This window comes from Bemisia tabaci, chromosome 3 (assembly GCF_918797505.1).
Source record: "Bemisia tabaci chromosome 3, PGI_BMITA_v3".
NCBI lineage: Eukaryota > Metazoa > Arthropoda > Insecta > Hemiptera > Aleyrodidae > Bemisia > Bemisia tabaci.
The window spans coordinates 13,127,088-13,140,191 of record NC_092795.1 but is presented as its reverse complement, the minus strand read 5'-3'; the positions used below and the strand labels follow the sequence as shown (position 1 = coordinate 13,140,191).

At 43.0% G+C, this 13,104-nt stretch overlaps 1 protein-coding gene across 2 annotated transcripts in view; it reads right to left on the bottom strand.

Annotated features, from left to right (window-relative positions):
- LOC109040228 (RNA-binding protein 24) overlaps positions 1–13,104 on the bottom strand; it is a 76,982-nt gene that overhangs the window by 31,550 nt on the left and 32,328 nt on the right. The gene's annotated exons all lie outside the window — the stretch shown is intronic.

Below are 13,104 nucleotides of genomic sequence, written 5' to 3'. Positions count from 1 at the left end.
AGTATAAATTCATTCAAAGAAACAATTAAAATTTATTTACATTATAGTAATTTTTACATGTAAAGGGAGCCGCCCGGGCCCTTGAGTCTCTCTCGGCTGAGCCTGAATCTCTCTTGCAAGTAGTAATTTTTACCCAGAGTGAGATTCACCGAAATTTCACTGCTTTCGATACCACCCTTTTTTTCTCTGTGTTTACGCATTCCTTTCATCATGATCAGCCGTACCAGTCCGGCCCTAGTCTTGACCCTTCTCTCTTTGCCCCTAAGGAGTGATTTTGGACGATGTTTAAAAAAATTAACTTTAAAAAAAAAATACGCTTCAACGAGAAATATTTGGTCATGTGTGTATCCCCGCCCCTCATGACAGAAAACTCTATTACCTTGATTTTTTTATGAACTGATATCATTTTACTTCCTGAATTTTTGCCATGGGTATTTTAAACGACAAGGTTCATCACAAGGACGTTCAAGCATGTTTATATATTATTTGAATCGGTGAAATCGGTGGGAAAAAGCGCTGTATGTGCAGAGGACTCTGCGACTGAATGCCGTAGTAATGACGGCGCGCAGAAGTGTCACCTACATGATTCCAACTGTTTGCTCACTCCTACATTTGTTCAGTTGCGCAGCCTCACTCCTGACTTCTGGTTCGGTTATTCGATGATTTTATTCTCTCGTTTCTGAAGGCGCAGGTGCATTTGTCAATACTGACGTCCTTATCAGCGAAGATACGTTAAACACGACTGCGCGGTTATACATTAAACAAGAATCGGATTTTTTTCGAGTCGATGCGTGGAGCATTGCTTCCTAAATACAAAATTTGATTATAAACCAATAAAGGAGATTAATAGGCTATACGTTCAGAGGCATCTGTTGACGTTCTGCTTAAATATGAAGTTCAAGCTTTTAAACGTTCATAAGTTTGATGCAGTTTATTAAAGGACAAGAGTAAAAGAACCATAACGTTAAAAAAGAATATGGCGGTTGCTTCCAATTAAGTATAATCATCATGTACTTATTTAAGCGAATCATTTTGTGTCGATTGCCCGAGTTTTGAAGGGCATAATCCTTGCTTTTCATACGAACAAAGAGGAAATTATAGTTTTCATATCATTTCATTCAAATGTGTCCGAAACCTTAAATGACAGATGTACCTCACAAAAGATTGGTTGGTAAGTTTCCATACGAATTGAGATTTTGAAATGACATGATAAATGCATGAATACACTAATTGTACGTGTGGCAAATATTTGGGAAATCCGCCAATTCGTGTCCAAATATAAGTCCCTAGTGACGTTACTGCACTGTGATATATTTCGGAATCGTCTGAAGCATTGTGCCCATTCTGTGAGACTTGTATGCTCTAGTGTTGAATCGTATGCATTTATCGTGGGGGAGGCATAGGAGAGCAGTTTATTTCATTGTACCCCTTCACCTCTCTCCCCCAAATGCAGTTTCTTTGTGCACAAAGCAAAGAGACAGACATAATGTACAGAGACGGGTAAGGAAAAATGAACACACAAATATGAAAGGAAGATGTTAAAATATTGCTCATTCAGAAATAATTTCTACTTCTTTATTTCTGTTCCTTCCTAAACTTCGTCGTTTTCTCCTTTTCGTGGTGCAATCATCATAGACCCCTCTAAAAAGTGCAAATCTATGTGCTATCTAAAGTGCAAATTCATTTCCTAAAAGTATATCTCTAATTTTGTCGTCTTTCTGTGATACAATAAACAGCACCTTTAATTATTAGTCGAGTTAAGACTAAGAGAGAAACCGAATACGGAATTTGGCCTGGAACGGCGCGGCGCAGAGAGCAATGATGACGAGAACTTGAGATGAAAAGGAGAAATCCTCGGCGCGGCGCGGCGGTCGGCATGTAACACTTATTAACGCCTACAAGACTGCATGAATACTTCACGCATTGCGTCAAAGACAGTGCGGTCGCTGCGATCAGCGGCGGGCGGCGTGAAACGCATAGCGCCTACAAGACTGCATGAATACTTCACGCATTGCGTCAAACACAGTGCGGTCAGCGCGGCGCGGCGGCGGAAGTCAAAATTATTAAACCGCATTTATGTTCGTTCTTTCATAATTGTTTCGTTCATTTCTTATAAATGGAAGGCCTTGTCCACACAGAGATATGTTTATGGAACTTAACTTTCGCGCAAAGTCCCGTGAACTTTTGCTAATAGTGTTGACAGGACACTCGCAAAAAAATATGTCCAACACGAGTAAACACGTCATATGCACCCCTCCCTCTCCGGCACGTTCACTTGATGGTTTTTATCGATGTTTCGAAACGAATGAGAAGGGGGCGGCAAAATACAGGCGGCCCATGGGCGGCATGTAAGTAAATCCGGCTCTGATGCTGGATCCAAAAATGTTCACAAATAAAGATGATGGAAAGTCTGCAACATCGCAAATGCGTTTTTCACAGTTTACTGTCGTTATATATATTTCACAACACGCGAACGCGGGCGGTGAACGCCGATCCGGGCGTGGACTCCTTCCGGCCGACGGCGTTTGAATTTGGCGCCAAGTTCGGATGTAAGCGGATACGGATCAAAGTTAGACAGGAAGAGGAAGCGTGACAAGGGACACCCGGGTCGATTATCGAATCGTGAATCGATAGCTCCCCATCTCGACCATGCTATTTATCGAATCATTCGATTCTCCATCGATACGCCCCTATCTCAACAATGTTTTTAATCAAATCATTCGATAGTTATATGCTATTTATCAGTGGCGTGGCGTGCTTTGAGATATATCGATTTTTCCCCATTTGAAGATGTGTTAAATAATCGGTTATTAAGGTGTTCGCTACGAACACCCTGCTTATTGATACTTTCCCATAGGTTTAAATGGCCGATCAATCGATATATCGCAAAGCACGCCACGCCACTGCTATTTATCGAATCATTCGATAGCGATTCGAGAATCGACCCTCGGGGCGGGAACCGTGGGAAGGGGGAAGCGCAGACTCCGGGTCCACTATTTTCGTCGCTCCTCTGAAGAGGCGTATCTCCGTTCTAAGATGAGCCCTGGAGAGGAGGGAGCTTTATGGATAACAGGGCTCATGTGGGGATGGAGATACGACTCGGAGGGACGACGTCGAGTGTTTCGAGTCCAGACGAGTCCCGCGCACGCACTTTCATTCTCCTCTCCTTTCCTCGCGAGGCCTGTCTCATTATTGTCCCTGATTTTTTGTTCTTCGGGATCGCGGTCTTGCAGCTTCCTCCTCCTTCGTCGCTGTCGAGCGCCTCCACCCTCGGGATTGGCGCTTCCTCCTCTTCCTGGCCTGGCTCGAGCTGAGCATCCCTGAGCCGGGGGGGGGGGGGGTGGAGATGAGGGACCCGGAGCGGTGGACCCTCCTCGTGGAGCAGGGTCACCAAGTTCACTGACTTACTTCTCCCGAGCTCTCTTCTATGTTTCGTCTTCCCGCGCCTTCTACATTCAGCGTCACCTTCCGGCCGAAGTACCGCAAGCGCCTTGCGACGTTTCAAAATTTCCGCCGCCCTTTTATTTTTTTTTACAGAGAAATTGTTGGTTGAATCTGTTTGGGAATTTCATTGAATTTCATCGGTAGAACGAGGAAAATTCAGTGAGATTTTCGGAGAGCTTTGTTGAATAATTTTTCTGAAAAAAATAAAATGGCGGCGGAAATTTTTAAACGTCGCATGGCGCTTGTGACACTTCGGCCGGAAGGAGACGACATGATGTCCCCACTTAAGTACTGTAAAGCACTCTCCCAATAACGCAATATAACTGTGATATTTTCTAACAGTGACGGAAAATTTTAATCGGAAAAGGAATTTAATACATGGAGAATTTCTAAAAACAAATATAAAATCAACATTTTTTCCCGGGGTCCGGGGTAATCAGAGATACGCTCAATTTTTAGATATTCTGCTTGTTGTTTGCTGATGTACCAAAGTCCCTCATATCTTAACATTTCTCAAAGTTTTGTGGTTTCTGCTCTCCAGTTTCAAGATAAATGTTTCCCCCTATGGCAGATAACGTGCCTTTGAGCAAGTATTGTTTATTTGAACTGAAAATATGAAAGAAAGAAGATGGTGAGAAAAATATGCGTTTTAATCACGTTAAAGATCAACACAGATTACGAAGACAATGTGTTTTGATTTCGTGCTTTCCCGGAGATATATTGTTGCCCACGTGCAATTTCAGGTCGATAGTTGAATCGTCATCGAATGATCCTAATCGATGTATTGATAAATAGCAACGACAGGATACGGGTTACTATCGAGATTGTTGGATGACGACCCAGGAATCGAAGCGATTCGTCATTTCACGCTAACTTGAGCAATGGAAGCGAAAAATATGAAACAGTTAGTCACAACAGGATGAAGACTACCGTGCTAGGGACAAACGCCGTATGAGCCTTTAGGCGTTGCCAAATTTCCTTTGATAAATCACAAATTTTCGGGAATATTTATGCACATTTTTCTTCCAATTTTTCAGAGAATTTTGTTCGTAATTTGATTCAAATAGTGTAAAAATCTCAAGGAAAAGATATTGATAACATTCCTCAAAAATGAACATTTCATCGGAGGAAATTTGGCAACTCTGGAATGTTCATACGGCGTTTTTTCCTTAGCACGGCAGAGAGCGGGAGACGCTGCTGCCGAGTGCTCGGATTCCTCCGTCGGACGACGATGTTAAAACGGATTTTCTTGTAAAATTTGGCGGTCTCATGAGCCGAACTGCGCGAGGTAAGGGGCAAAGACTGCGATTAAACTTCAGGCCGAATTGAAGCGTACCGAAATAGATTTTTAGTGGCGAGAGACACGAGTTTCAGACGGAGGACGATGATGAAGAATCTCGCTCATTTCCGATGAGAGGATCAGTGACACTTTCTTCGCCACGCTGAGTCAGCCCACATGCAACACCCGACAAGAATATCTTCGACGCTAATTTCCGAAAATTTCGGGCCTCGAAGAGTTAACAGCCCCCAAGATACCGAAATTAGAAAAGAATGAACATAAAACAGGAAGCTAGCCTCTCATCGGTGGAGAAATTTCATTTTCACGGAGGAGCGCTAGAGCGGTTCTTCTATGGTGCATGTGTAATTATTAAAAATTTGTTTTCTAATCTTAAATTTCAGTTTGATTTTACAATTTCTTACACTGTTCTAACTTCTCCTCTCTGAACATAAAGCTTTATAAATGCTACTGTTGATGATAGAATAAATTAAAGAAGCCTAACTTTCTTCCGGATTACCTTAGATTTACCTAAGTTTGTATAAGAGTTTCAAAATTATCAAAATTTTCAAAATTTTCTGGATTTAAAATTTTGTTCTAATGCTAGCCATTCTAGTACTACTTGATTCAAACTTCTCAAAGATCGATCTCGCTTTTCCCAAAACTGAGAGTAAATTTGATTTTAACGGAATGTGCACCGTGTTTCAGGTAAATATTTACTACTAGAGTACGAGTATGTATCAGTTCAAGTGAGCGTACTGTTAAAAAAAAGAATCCCTATCTGAGACGAAATACAGATAAATATTTGGCGACCAATAATCGTGTCTTGATTTAACGTATTCAATCTTTTTACCTCTAGAGGCTGATTTTCAAGAGCTCTCGATTAATTGGACAATCAAGTACAATTGTTCTGCATTTTGCAATAAAAAACTGCTACTTCCGGCTAATTCTAGAAACGATACTAGTTCAACAATGTGTTCTTCGTACTTTGGAACTTAAAAGCTCAACAGATTTTATTGAATTTCAAGCTCACTTCGAAATCCATAATTGGACATAGTATCCTCCCCCACCAGCGTCCACTAAGATACTACTTTTTCTAGCATATCTGTGAAAACACCTCTCTGCATATGGGATCTAATGGCATGTACTTTGTCTCTTACGTAAGCTAGATATAGCACCTAGTTCTCCATAGCAAAATTAGGTTCAATTGTCTATATGTCGAAGTTAAAAATCAATGTTCCCCGTTCAGTTGCAAACATTCTCCATGCTACTCTGAAGGAGGAGGAAACATGAAATAGCCGTAGGTTAATTTGACCTGCTACTATTCGTCTCATCCTATGGCGTCGCGGCGCTAGCTGAGCAGGGTCCCGGCCAGGGGGCATGGGTGGGGGGAGGGGGGATCCGGGGCCCGGGCTGTTTTGGCCGGGCGTCGCGCCAGCCCCGCGACAAAAATGGAATCAAGTCAAGATATCGTTTGACTTCAGGCACTGTAGCTTGCGCTAACATCAATCGCCTTGCTCCCGGCGGGCAAAATTTTCCCTCTCGATTTGTACCTCTCCTTCCTGACGAAACTTTCCACGATGACAACCGATTGTAAGAGATTCTTGACCAGTGTTCGAAACTCACCCTTGAGTTTTACGAGCCATGTGGCGCATTGAGCCCGAATTTTAGGCGCCATTGAAGATTTTTTAGGGGCCAAGTTGACTTTTTGCCCATATATTACGGCGCATCTAGTGAAAAGTTAGACACAAGATGTATTCGTAACAGAGCGGAGGGTGAAGGGTGAAGGCTCCTTCTGGAAGGTGAATTGGACATATTTCTGCCAAACGGAAATATGTGACGTGAGTATGACGTGAGCCCTGTTATGCATATATTCTTACGGGTCTCGGGGCTCATGTCTTAATGCACATAGTTCCGTTTGGCAGAAATACGACCAATCAACGTGACATAATTTAAATGAGCAACATTAGCGGTCAACGCACTGCAAACACGATGAATTTTTTTTAAACTATGAGCTCTGTCCACAACGCTCTTTTGCCATGCCCAAGGCTCATGAGTGCAGCTTTCAGTTAGCATTCAGTTCCGTTTGACAGAATGTAAAATCCCGCTTTTCCATTTCCTCAAAGGCAGTCAGGCCTACTTTGACATTGTTTCTTATGCAGCTTTCTGGAGCACACCCCATCTTTCCCACTCGTCCATCGTTCCGTTTGGCAGAAATAGGTCCGATTAATATCGTCACCCTCCGGCCAAAGTACCACAAGCATCAAGCAACGTTTCAAAAACTCCGCCGCCATTTTATTTTTTTACAGAGAAATTGTTGGTTGAATCTGTTTGAAAATTTCACTGAATTTTATCGGCAGCACAAAGAAAATTCAGTGAAATTTTCGGACAGCTTCGTTGAACGCTTTCTCTGTAAAAAATAAAATGGCGGCGAAAATTTTGAAAAGTGGCATGGCGCTTGTGATACTTTGGCCGGGAGGTGACGATATACTTTTTTCGCCTGAAGGAAGACAAAACGAGGGAGGAAGCGGGAGAGATCCCACTAATCTGACTGTTAACTAGCCATGCGTTCGAATGCAATTTAGCACGGGCGTTGGTGCTGGTTGTTTGATCAGGACATGCATGCGTACAGAGGGCGAAAATTTCTCGAATAAGTGGTATTATCGGAGCCTAATGCACCACCACTGGTGAATCGCTTCGGTTGGGCTCTGAGACCCAAGCAGCTGTTGTCTACCATCTGTGGGCCTACATTGTTAATGCCGCTGTAGGGGGTACTGTTCGCCGCGTCGCTGGTTGCTACCGATCAGCTAGTCGCTCCATCGTTGCCTCCGCACCGTAAAAACATCCAGTTCATCCCCTACTGAAGCCTCCCCCTAATTTTTCAGAATTCTCGACCGATTTGGCTACTGTGTACAATGCACGCGGGCCGGAGACCCGCTTAGAATCTACTTCCTTCCGCGTTTGGTGGCCGAATCCTTAGATAGTTTATCCCGGTCTTCGGTTTCATCAGGAATGAGTGGCTTAGGTCCAAAATCTTCGATAATTCCATAAGTTGTCACGAGAGAACCATAGAGGTGTTGAGTCTAAAAAGATAGAATATCCTAGAAACCCTGCACTGTGCGATGATAGCTCCCGCATAGCGTAAAAATTCAACGATCATCCTCACCCTTTGACCTCGATGAGCAACATGAAGAGAACTTCTATTCGGCTAAGATTATTCAATTTGACAAACTATTTTGATAAAATGCTCTGCGTGTCAATTATTATCAATCGAAAGGTCGAAACATGTTCTTTGTTTGAAAGAAAGTTTGCAAGACGAAAGCTTCAGCACAAGTTGGATTAAATGGAGAGTACACAGTATATTCCTCTACAGGGGGAAAGAGGGGGTCGTGGTTTCCATTCCATCCTTCATTTTCCCATTCCAGGCCAAATTTCTATAACTCCAGCTATGCTCATTAAAAAAAGTATGGACATCCAAAAGAAAAAAAAGTAACAGCATTGCCTTTCTAATATTTAATTTGAATTTGTAAAAATGAGATCGCTGTTATGTCTTCTTTCTGGTCGCACAAAATTAAACATTAAAAATGGATATACTTAATACTCAGATCCTTGATGGTTCCTCGTGTTACTTGCAAATTCGAAAACGATTTCGGGAGAATTCTTAAACGAATACCTGAAAAAATAGTAATTTGGGGACCAACAAAATTTTAAGCAATTCCATTACTGCTGTATTCTCGTAGCAGAGGAAACGTTGGCGAAGAGCACGAAGGATACGTATTGCACACGGTTCTACGAGGAGCAAAATACGTAAAATGTACTGAGCTATAAACCATAAACAGATTGATACTGAGGACACAAGAGGTTTCCTCTCGACTAGACAAAATTGTCGAAAAAAAGGGAAAAGAAGAAGGAAAAAAAACTGCTGTGAGCTTTCATCGCGCTAAAACATGTCTTGGTCATAAATATTTCATTGCTCCTTTTTTTTCTCTTTGCCTCGCGAATATGCTCATGAAAATCATAGGGGAAGGGAGAATCAACTTCATTTGGGTGTCAGCGTTGTGCGCAGCTGAGCACACATGTGATACGTTGCTCGTCTGCGCTTGCGACAGGTTCATGGAACTTCAATGCTCTCCTGCAGGCGACATTGTCCAACTTTCGTTTGTTTACCTCTGCCTGTAATGCCGTTTTCCGGCCTAATTTTTCACCAAGAACGCTTCAAACCACACCTTCCACAACGTTACATGCTCGTTCAACTTTGATAATGCTCGCTCAGCTCTGGCACATTCCATTGGCGGATCCAGCAAATTGGCAACATCGTTTTTCTCCATTTAAGCCTATGGAAGTATATCGATTCTTGGAGGGGCCAGGTGGTCCTACAAGAATCGATTATTTCGCTTGGTTTAAAAGGTGGGAATCCGGTGTTGCCAAATGGGCCTGTTGCAAACTTACGCTAGAGCAAAAGAGCAAGGAGTTGTCTCCATATCAGTAAATGTCTCAAAAATCAGGACGAGCGCACTGGCAAAGTTTGAAATGCAATCCTAACTTCAACTAACAATCTGCGTGAGAAATTTGCATTTTTAAGCTTCCCGATTCAAAATTGCGGTTAGGCACTACAATTTCCAGCTCATGCGTAAAAACGCGCACCCCTATCGGAAATCTAAATGTGAATATGTGTTTTACAGAGAAGTAAAAACAGTGGTTCCGTATCGCATAATGCAGTCCGATCTGAAAAGGTCAAATCCGATCGCTAAAATTCGCCGTATATGATGCAAATAAGAGGGCAGGTAATGTGTTCCAGCGTCGGTGTAGTGCCCCAGGGGTAGAGTACCCCTCCAGGGAGGGGGAGGGGGGTTGAAAGTGAGTCATCGGAAATGGGTGTTAGCCGAGGCGAATTTTAAGCGCACTCTCTTCAACCCTCGCTCCGCCTTGCTTCCCCGGACAGGTAATTGATAAGCGGTTGTCACCGCTCCGTAATTTGAATTCGACTGGTCGAATGATTAAATTGATGATTCGGCTCGGGAAGGAGCCGGAGGGGGAGGGGGCCGGAGCGCGTAAATCGATTAGAAAGTTGGGAAAACTTTCGACTCTTCTGTAGTATTGAAGCGCGCGTACGGCGGGAGTATTGGCCTTGACTCGCCCCCGCACCCCCTTTTTTCCGGCGGCCTACCCCCAATGCCACACAGCGCCCCGCGCTCGCGGTGAATACAATGTACTCACCGCGAGAGCTTCAATACGGGGCGATTCCAGTCAATCTTTTATTTACGTCCTCCTTGACTCATTAATATCAACGTTTATTCCTTTGAGTCATTTCTTGAACCCATGTTTTCCCCTCCATCTCTTATGCTGTTGCGTAGAGTGCCCGCAGTCTCTCGTGTCGGGAAAGTATTTGATTTTTTATTACTTTTCCGAGAAGTTGTGGAATGGAATGTTATGAAAAAGGGGTGTTCACAACGAACTCTGTTTTCTCGAGTTTTCCTGATCTCGTTACATGTTCGAGTTCCCGAACTACGCATTTCGATTTGCGGCGTGCGCGCTTCCAATCACGCCTCGTGTTTTCAGTGGAAAATTTGTTGACGTCGTTTCTTGTGAGCTTCTACGATTCTTCTTTTTTGTGTGAAGAATATCTGGTGATATTTTCAAAGATTGGTGTGGATTCATTCTTCATTTAGAAAAGTGAAACAACAGAGACGATTTTTAAAATATTGCAATCGAGATACGAAGTTTGGGAATGTAATCATCAATATTATCATGCCGTATTACATTTACACGTTTCGAACTTAGAAACTACTATTTTTGACGAGGTTTGGGAGAGGATAGTTCCATTTTTGGGCCCAAACACGTGTTATTATCAGGGCTGTCTGACGAGAAGATCCTCATGCGCAAATTATATTTGCAATCAAAATGCATGGACGTATTTTCCGGTCTCCTTGAATCTCGAGCGATAACTATTCGGTCTCGGCTGTCGTGAGATTGCATACTTATAATTTTTAAGGCTATTTTTGAGCGAGTGCACGAACTCGTGCGAGAGTAAGAAAAATATGGCGACGAAGAAAGAGAAGGAAAAGAAAAATAAGAGGAAGAGGAAGAGGATGAAGAAGAAGAAGAGGACGATGAAGAAGAAGAAGAGAAAGAAGAGGAAGAAGAAGAAGAAGAAGAAGAAGAAGAGGAAGAGAGGAAGAAGAATAAAATAGGAAAAAGATGAAAACAGGAGAAAAAGGATGAAGAGGAAAAGAAGAAGGAGAAGAATACAAAAAATGAAAGAGAAGAGAAAAATCATAAGAAATAGAAAGGAAAAGGGGCAAAATGAAGGAAAAAAACCAGAGACTGCACTGGAAAAAAAACACATTGGATCTAGAGTCCAGACTCTGAAAACGTTGACAAGAAAAAATACTCTTGATTCAATCGGATTTTGCTTGAATCAAAACGAAATCCGCTTAAATAAGAGGTTTGGTTCTTGATTTAAGCTAGATTCTGATTGAATCAAGAGTACTTTTCTGTCGATGCTTTAAGAGTCTGGACTCTAGATCCAATGTGTTTTTTTCCAGTGTGAACAAGAGTTGAGCTGTATAAAAGGAAAAAGTTAACGATATTTTAATTGCGGCCCCCTTTTACCCCCCTACTTTTTGACCCCACATGGCGCCGATGCATGAAGACAGGGTGCAATGGTGCATTCAACGTGACAGGGGGCACGAGGCAGAGGAGCCGGCGCGGCAGACGGCCGGTGTTGAGGTTAACACTTGGAGGGAGGAAACCTGGGTACGACGGTAATCTGCATGAGTCTCCGGGACATCCACGGGTGAGCGCGGACCAGGTCGGCATCGCGAGGGAGTGGATGTCATACCACGTGCAGGACACTTTACCACCCCGGATATCCGTAATAGAAGCAATCCTAAGACCGGAAGCAATGCTCAGCTGGTGGAGCTGCGCGGCCCGCACCCGCACGCACTCAGCTGATACAACACCACTTCCTATTAATCATATTGTTTCCATACTTTTCGTCCTGTCGCCTCCCGCACCTCCAGGCAACACCGACGACTCGACGCAGGGACAAAACCTGAGCTTCCACGGGTACGAATGGTATCGATCCTCGTCTCTCTGATCGCTTCCTCTCTACACGGAGGAAAAAACTTCGAGCGTGGGACCCGAAGTTTAGGTCATATGGATCTCTGAAGTTTTCGGATTGAGCATTTGAACACTTGAGGTCTAGCTGCCGAAGTTCAGGTCTGACATCTGAAACTTCAGTTCTCACATCTGAAGTACTTCAGATGTGAAAACCGAAGTTTTTCGGATCAGTGAAAACCGAAGTACTTCAGATGTAAGAACTGAAGTTTCAGATGTCAGACCCGAACTTCGGCAGCTAGACCTTAAGTGTTCAGATGCTCAATCCGGAAACTTCAGAGATCCATATGACCTAAACTTCGGGTCCCACGCACGAAGTTTTTTTCTCCGTGTAGCAGCTCCTGAGCGAATGCCTTCAAAGAGGCATTTTCTCCTTCTTCTTGCCCATGAATGGCCCGAGTTCATCAGCAAGGAACCAACCCGCACAAAGTTGAAACTGAGAAAAAGAGGTTTGAGGTTGTATTCCTCCCTCCGTAAGACTCAATGTAGAAAATAAACTTTAGCACAGCTTCTTTTCACAGACTAGTTTTTTTTCGACTTCGAGTTCTTGGCTGGAGACAATATACCATTAATGGAACTCGAAAACATTCTTAACTCAATTTTTTTCGAAAATGTGGGTCGGTTCCTTTCTGATAAACTCGGTTCAAATCTTGAATCGCTACGAAAGCTTTCAGCAGGCAAACCCCAAACTGGCTCATCCAGTGAAAGCTATGGACTCTATGGAGTGTTCGCCTATAGAATTGAGGGTGGCCTTATAGCGCAATCTTCAATTTGGAAATGAAAATGAATGCAGAATGGTAGTTTACTTTAAAAGTGCGCAGAGATATTTGGCGTGAGCGTATTATTGGGTTCATTTACCGAAAACAGATTAGAAATACCGTAAATCATAAATTTTAAATCCTGTTGATTTTTGCCACGTGAAGAGAGAGAGAAAAAAAAGGCCTCTGGAAAATCGAGTGCGCAGCGGTTTGACCTTTAAAACGCGAAGACATAAAAAATTACACAATTCTCTGGATAAACTTTTTTATGCATAAAATAAGTGTAGAACGACTAGTGTAAATGTCTGGTCCTTGACCTAGATTTATGCATATATAGTAGAGAACTACATGCAGTTTATAAATATGTGAAGTGTATCTCATGAAAAGAGAGGACGAATGACTCCTCTCATCGTCTGAGGCGTCGGAACCGAGAAGCCATCCATCAAAACTCGATAATACTCGAGTAATTCTCACCCGCAACCGTTGAGGCAACGGCACTCGGGGCCG